The sequence below is a fragment of the Rhinopithecus roxellana genome, chromosome 7 (genome assembly GCF_007565055.1).
Source record: "Rhinopithecus roxellana isolate Shanxi Qingling chromosome 7, ASM756505v1, whole genome shotgun sequence".
Lineage (NCBI taxonomy): Eukaryota > Metazoa > Chordata > Mammalia > Primates > Cercopithecidae > Rhinopithecus > Rhinopithecus roxellana.
In genome coordinates, this window is record NC_044555.1 from 8063563 (window position 1) to 8071993 (window position 8431).

Below are 8431 nucleotides of genomic sequence, written 5' to 3' on the forward strand. Positions count from 1 at the left end.
TACAATTTCAGAAACTATACCTTTCCCTCCTGGCATTTCCCTGGGAATATGATAGACAAATTATATCCCAATCATCTAAATGAAATATCAATCAGAATTTCTAGGGCCTCTTGCACTTCCTGAGACAATGTTTGTGATATCAGATGTCAAATGTCATGGCCAACTGGCACATAAGGATGGAGAGGGTAATGGTGACCAGAATCAGAGATAGAGTTCAGGAGACCTCTCCCCACACAGGTAAGAATAAAGCTTTCCTTTGAGTAATGGAGAAAGATCTCTGATGAGCCTGAAAATCTAATACCTTTGCCTTACTGCTGGGGGAGAGAATAAAGGAAGAAACCCGCACAGGAAAAAAATAAAGAAGAGACGGAAATGAAAGACTGAGTGACACAAATATGGGGGCTCACATGTCCCCAACTCTTCAAATACCCCTTCTGTTCACCTGCCCCCCACACCATGAGAAATGAATGAATCCTATTTATTTTTGTCCCACTCTATCTCAGGGATTTTGAGGATGGAGAATCTATTGCGGTCTGGGCATCTTAAAGTCTAGGCACTTGTGAATAGAGAAAGAAGATTTCCACCCCTCGGAATAGAGGGTGACGGGTAGCTCATCAATATCTTTGAATTGCGGGAATTTGAGCACTCTGGGTTTGGAATCTACCCAGTCAAGGTGGTGAGTGGGTGAGAGAGAGCTAGGTCAGCAGTGCTCCCCTCTCAGGCAGCTGATTTATTTAGCAGCATCTTCTGAATTTCCATGATAACCTTCTGAACTTCAATCCAGAAGTTATTGCTGAGACAGAATTGGATGTAGGGGTTATAGCAGGAGCTGCTAGTTGCCAGCCAGTGGAGGAAGAAGTAGAGGCCATTGTAGCTTGAGATGAATTATCTGCATAGCAGCACCAGGTAGAGGTTAAGAGGGAGCCAGCTGATTGTGTAGACAAGCACCATTGTCATCAGCATCTTCGGGGTCTTCTTCTTCTCCCCATGCTGCCAGATATAGGTGTGGATGCTGATGTCATCAACAGCGTTACGGATCCACAGCTTTTTGGCCACATGACCATAAACAACCACTGGTACCATTAATGGCAAGATGAACAAGAGCAAAAAAATATTCTCAGGTCAAGGTATTTCCATGAAGATTTTGAAGTATATGGGAAACTGGGTAGGCAGACAGTTTCTTCAGTTATGCTTCTAGTTTATAAGACAGACAGAAAGAGAAACATCACCTTTGTCTTTTCCCTAAGGCCTACAGCCAGCTATTTTATGGAAGTTTGGCCTAAGGGAGATACATATTCACTGTTTGTGTCGGCATTAAGCTTAAAATCTAGAGTTAAAAAGCCGGGAGCCTTTGGGTTCACCTAATCCAGATCTCTCATGTGATATATAAGGAAATTATGACCCCCAAATGTGAAGACTTATTTCTAATTATGAAATGCTATGAGAGTTATTGGAAACTGTTATGATAAATCCCAAGTAAAAGAAATTAATTTTGTACCTACGTTTGGAAATGCACTATTCCAGCCCCTACTCCATAAGTTATTCCATGGGACTTCCAAGGTCACAAGTTACTAGAATCCAACACTGGTTATACTGTGTGATTCTTACCAATCTCCACCTGGTGAAACTTCTGGCAAATTGAATGTGGCAAAGGAACACAGGTACCCACAATCCAGATGATAATGATGCTGACATTGTCTTGCATTGGAGTAATCCAAGATTTCAGGGGATATAGCATCATCTGGAAGAAAAAGGACCCCAGTCCCATTCAACAATTCAAATTAGGGTTACTTGTTAGCCATTCATCAACTGGCATTATGGTACAAACCAGCAAATACTGGGTAGGTAGGTGAGAAGTATGCTTATATACTAATTCAGGTGGTATTTTGCTTCATGAAAGACCAACATTAGTTAATGATGAGGGAAATCTCTCAATAAGAACAACACACACTGGGCCTGTCAGAGGGCAGGGGATGGAAGGAGGAAGAGGATCAGGAGGAATGGCTAATGGATGCTGGGCTTAATACCAGGGTGAGGGGATGATCCGTGCAGTAAACCACCATGGCACATGTTTACCTATGTAACACACCTGCACATCCTGAACATGTACCCCTGAACTTAAAACAGAAGTTGGAAATTAAAAATAAATAAATTAATTATTAATTTCAATGCAAAAAATAAAGAAATGCAAGTGGACTGACCTTAAACCTTTTGACTCTGAGCAGGGAGTTCTGTGGAAAAGAGGAATGGATGTTCAAAGGTGTGACTCATTTTCCCTTTATCGTCTATAAGTGGGTAAGAATTCCACACATCCATTCATTCTTTCTTTCATTTGGCTTTCTTCATACCCCTTTTCCTTCCAGCTTCATCCCCTGTCCTTTGATACCTCCATGCTCCCCTCATCCCTCCCTCCTTCCATGCCCCCTCCTATCTCCCCATCACCTATCACCTAGATACTTCCATGGACTCTCCCATCTGGCTTCAGTTACAACCTCTTTAATCTACATTTATGTCCCTCCCACATCACTCTTTTTCTGGCTCCCTCCCTTTCAAGTGATTAACTATGTAATTCCTCCCAGTTTCTCACTCCTACCCTATTTCCTTCCTTTGAAATCACTTTCAGCCCTCCTCTCAGCTCTTTCCTCCATAATTCTCTTAGTTCTTTCCCACTTCAATTCCTCAGCTCTCACTCACACACTTCACCCTCATCGCCCAGACTCAACTTACCACCAGTCCTGAAGCCGCACACACCTCTGACTCAACCCTTCCCTCTTTCTTCCCTTAGCCGGTCCTGGAATGCAGCAAATAAGAAATGTTTTCCAAATGAGAAGAAGAGCACTTTTTTTTTTATCATTTTCTCATTGCCACTTCTCTGCTCCCATAGCACCATATCAAATATGGCAGCATTTTTATTATTTGAGACAAGGTGTGATGGCTCTACCTGTAATCCCAACGTTTTTGGAGGCACAAACAGGAGAATTGCTTGAGCCCCGGAGTTCGACACTAGTCTGGGCAACATAGCAAGACCTCCATCTCTATGAAAAACAAAACAAGATTTGATTTGGTGAAGGTCTGTATTTCACTATCTTGCAATCCCTCAAACTATACATATACATTTATATATCTTAAACAATTCAAAGAAATCTTTAGGTTATTTTTGATCTTATCTGTATCTAGGAGAAGAACTTGTCCCTTTACAAGACCCAAAGGCCCATGAGAAACACATACCTGATGTTTGTCTAGGGAAAGAGAAGCCATGGTAATCACAGTTACATAGGCACAAGAGTATTGGACAAAATAACTGAAGTGACATGCCATTTTCCCAAACATCAAGGAATTACACAGATAATGCACCTATGGGAGAAAGGGCAATGTGAGGCACAGGAAATCACCTTTGAGTCCTCTTACAAGCCCCAAACACAAATAAAGTCCTCTTTGTTATAATAATGACAAACCACTGGCATTATTGTCTCAGGAAGTGGAAACAAAGAAAAAAAAATCCACACTTCAGCTCTCATGCCCTCCCCATCTTCTCACATGCAAACATTCCGGCTTGAAGAAAGGGACATCAAATCACAAAAGCTATTAGCCATCTCGGAGTCCAAGCAATGCATTTGAAAGGTGAGGAAACTGAGGCTGGGTCTTTGTGACATAGTTCTGAAACACATATCACCTAAAGCTCACCTGCAACAGGTCCCTGCTGCAGGCAACATAAGTCTCTCCCAACAACTGCCAAGGTAGGAGATTAACTCAGCAAGCAACCACAGTCTTGCCTGCTGTAGTTTGTATTCCCCAATTTGCAAACCCTTTGTGCTGTCTCTCAGCCATTCCCCTCTCCATGCAAACACTTTCCAACCCATTCCCGGGCTCCCTCTAGCCAAAGAGATTTCTCCTTTGCAAATGCAAAGTTGTACCTTTGCTCTCACCCTGCACCCAAGGTCACCCTCCTCAATTAATATACAGCTCTTCTTAGTTCCCCCTTCACCATGGTAAGCCTACTTACCATGAGCTAAGAAAACACGAGTTGGAGGAGCTGGTACCATTCCTTCTGAAATTATTCCAATCAATAGAAAAAGAGGGAATCCTCCCTAACTCATTTTATGAGGCCAACATTATCCTGATACCAAAGCCTGGTAGAGGCACAACAAAAAAAGAATTTCAGACCAATATCCCTGAATAACATCGATGCAAAAATCCTCAATAAAATACTGGTAAATCGGATCCAGCAGCACATCAAAAAGCTTATCCACCATGATCAAGTGGACTTCATCCCTGGGATGCAAGGGTGGTTCAACATACGCAAATCAAAAAACGTAATCCAGCATATAAACAGAACCAAAGACAAAAATCACATGATTATTTCAGTAGATGCAGAAAAGGCCTTTGACAAAATTCAACAGCCTTTCATGCTAAAAACACTCAATAAATTCGGTATTGATAGAACGTACTTCAAAATAATAAGAGCTATTTATGGCAAACCCACAGCCAATATCATACTGAATAGGCAAAAACTGGAAAAATTCCCTTTGAAAACTGGCACAAGACAGGGATGCCCTCTCTCACCACTCCTATTCCACATAGTGTTGGAAGTTCTGGCTAGGGCAATCAGACAAGAGAAAAAAATCAAGGGTATTCAGTTAGGAAAAGAAGAAGTCAAATTGTCCCTGTTTGCAGATGACATGATTGTATATTTAGAAAACCCCATTGTCTCAGCCCAAAATCTCCTTAAGCTGATAAGCAACTTCAGCAAAGTCTCAGGATACAAAATTAATGTGCACAAATCACAAGCATTCTTATACACCAGTAACAGACAAACAGAGAGCCAAATCATGAATGAACTTCCATTCACAATTGCTTCAAAGAGAATAAAATACTTAGGAATTCACCTTACAAGGGATGTAAAGGACCTCTTCAAGGAGAACTACAAACCACTGCTCAGTGAAATCAAAGAGGACACAAACAAATGGAAGAACATACCATGCTCATGGATAGGAAGAATCAATATCGTGAATATGGCCATATTGCCCAAGGTAATTTATAGATTCAATGCCATCCCCATCAAGCTACCAATGAGTTTCTTCACAGAATTGGAAAAACCTGCTTTAAAGTTTATATGGAACCAAAAAAGAGCCCGCATTGCCAAGACAATTCTAAGCCAAAAGAACAAAGCTGGAGGCATCATGCTACCTGACTTCAAACTATACTACAAGGCTACAGTAACCAAAACAGCATAGTACTGGTACCAAAACAGAGATATAGACCAATGGAACAGAGCAGAGTCCTCAGAAATAATACCACACATCTACAGCCATCTGATCTTTGGCAAACTTGAGAGAAACAAGAAGTGGGGAAAGGATTCCTTATTTCATAAATGTTGCTGGGAAAATTGGCTAGCCATAAGTAGAAAGCTGTAACTGGATCCTTTCCTTACTCCTTATATGAAAATTAATTCAAGATGGATTAGAGACTTAAATGTTAGACCTAATACCATAAAAACTATAGAAGAAAACCTAGGTAATAGTATTCAGGACATAGGCATGGGCAAGGACTTCATGTCTAAAACACCAAAAGAAATGGCAACAAAAGCCAAAATTGACAAATGGGATTTAATTAAACTAAAGTGCTTCTGCACAGCAAAAGAAACTACCATCAGAGTGAACAGGCAATCTACAGAATGAGACAAAATTTTTGCAATCTACTCATCTGACAAAGGGCTATTAGCCAGAATCTACAAAGAACTCAAACAAATATACAAGAAAAAACAAACAACCCCATCAAAGAGTGGGCAAAGGATATGAACAGACATTTCTCAAAAGAAGACATTCATACAGCCAACAGACACATGAAAAAATGCTCATCATCACTGGCCATCAGAGAAATGCAAATCGAAACCACAATGAGATACCATCTCACACCAGTTAGAATGGCAATCATTAAAAAGTCAGGAAACAACAGGTGCTGGAGAGGATGTGGAGAAATAGGAACACTTTTACACTGTTGGTGGGATTGTAAACTAGTTCAACCATTATGGAAAGCAGTATGGAGATTCCTCAAGGATCTAGTACTAGAAATACTATATGACCCAGCCATCTCATTACTGCATATGTACCCAAAGGATTATAAATCATGCTGCTATAAAGACACATGCACACGTATGTTTATTGCAGCACTATTCACAAGAGCAAAGACTTGGAATCAACCCAAATGTCCATCAGTGACAGACTGGATTAAGAAAATGTGGCACATATACACCATGGAATACTATGCAGCCATAAAAAAGGATGAGTTTGTGTCCTTTGTAGGGACATGGATGCAGCTGGAAACCATCATTCTCAGCAAACTATTGCAAGAACAGAAAAGCAAACACCACATGTTTTCACTCATATGTGAGAACTGAACAATGTGATCACTTGGACTGGGGAAGGGGAACATCACACACTGGGTCCTATCATGGGGAAGGGGGAGGGGGGAGGGATTGCATTGCGAGTTATACCTGATGCAAATGACAATTTGATGGGTGCTGACGAGTTGATGAGTGCAGCACACCAACATGGCACAAGTATACATATGTAACAAACCTGCACGTTATGCACATGTACCCTAGAACTTAAAGTATAATAATAATAAAAAAGAAAAAAAGAAAAAAAGAAAACATATGGTAAGAAAAGTCAGCATCACGTTGGTCACAGAGATATTGACAACGAAGAGGCCAGTGGCGGTGTGAACGCTTTTGTACTTCATAATCACATGGTTTAAGACACAGTTGCCTAAAACGGCAACAACCACCAAGGTGTACCCTATTATTAACCACAATTGCACCTGTTCGTCCTGAGACACCATCTCCGAAGCTATGCGACCCAATGTGTTGGCCAGATCGCCAGTGTTCCACGTGTGGTCAGGCAGCTTGTCAATCGTGGATAGCAGGCTATCCTAGCCAGCGCTGCCAACTGCACCTGGGAAGGTGGTGGAGGTGATTAAACCATTAAAGCCGCTGGGCACACTCAGAGCTTCATGACTCATGGTGCCGGAGTTCAGGAAAGTGCTGTGGGACGATTCTGTGGTTGGGGTGTCCAGCTTGACTCCTTTGGAGAACAGCGAGATCCTTAATCCAATGGGTCAAGGATCACCTGGGGAAGCGCAAATGAGGAGTGGAGCGTCTGTGAAGCTCTGGGCTAGCAGAAAGGGAGTGTTGTAAGGTGTATGGGTTAGGGAGAGGCAAGAAGCGCCGGTAACCAGCAAGAAGAACTGGACTGGCTTGGAGTGGGCAAGTGTGCAATGCTGAGCTGGGCAATAGAGAGCTGGGTAGGAGAATGCGACTGGCTCCAAATGCTCTTCAGCCTGGAGAGCTCAGGCAGCATCCATTCCGAACCTGGGGACAGCTTCAAGCATTACCCTAGCACCACTCCTCCTCTGTGCAGCCCAAGATAGTTCAATTTCCATTGCCTTCAATCAGTCTATGAGTCTGTCCATCCAAGCCCTGCAGGTGCTCTGGGCAGGGCAGAGTCAGACAATGCTACTAGAATTGGGAGCCAGTGCCAGTGCACGTGCCTTCTGCAGCTCTCCTCTATAGAAAATCGAGGGGCCATGCTGGAGCCCTACATCCTAAAACAGATATTGAATGGGGGCTGGGAATCAGTGATCTTCTTTGATCCCTCTGCAGCAGTTTCCACAGAAAGACTGCTAAGATACATCAACTGGAAATCCAAGGAGCACGTTCTCTGTATCTGACCCTAAACTGGTTTTCTAAGGACCCAAAACAGCTTAAGGTTTGTTTGGGGGAATGACAGATGTATTGACAAGTAGCTGAAGACAAGACTTCAGAACTCTATCTGGAGAAGTACAGAGGGCTGGTAGAAAGGTGTTAATGTGGGAGGATCAGACAGGCAGAGGCAGGCCAAAGTGTGAATATGTAGTCTTGGCCTATTAACTGTGGTCCTTGCTCTCTTTGGTCTCTTTGAATGCGAGTTCCTCTCTCTCTCTCTCTCTCTCTCTCTCTCTCTCTCTCTCTCTCTCTCTCTCTCTCTTCATCTCTCCCTCTGTGTTCATTCTTGCCTCGAGAATCAGACATTTAATTTCAGAAAAGATGACTTCAATAATTCTTAGATGGATTCAACCTTTTCTCCAGGGCTTGACTTCCTAGTAAACCCCATCAAACAGGGGCTGTGGAAGAGGTCAGCAGCTGCATCTATCTTCTCCTAGAGGATCCGGGAGAGGAGCCACTCAATGTCAATAATGTCAGTAACTACTTATTAAGGCATAAGCAGAAATTTGTTATCACCATTATTATTGTCATCATCATTATCCAGGCATGAGAAGTCACTAAGCAGCCATAAAAGAGGCAAGCAAACTTCAGCCATACACACTTGTGTGTGTGTGTGTGTGTGTGTGTGTGTGTGAGTACATGCAGTAAACCTGGTTACAATTTGTTGCT

At 42.4% G+C, this 8431-nt stretch overlaps 1 pseudogene; it reads right to left on the reverse strand.

The window, feature by feature from the left end:
- Positions 1 to 542: 542 nt before the first annotated feature.
- Positions 543 to 7020, reverse strand: LOC104672402 (annotated as a pseudogene).
- Between the last annotated feature and the right edge of the window lie 1411 nt (positions 7021 to 8431).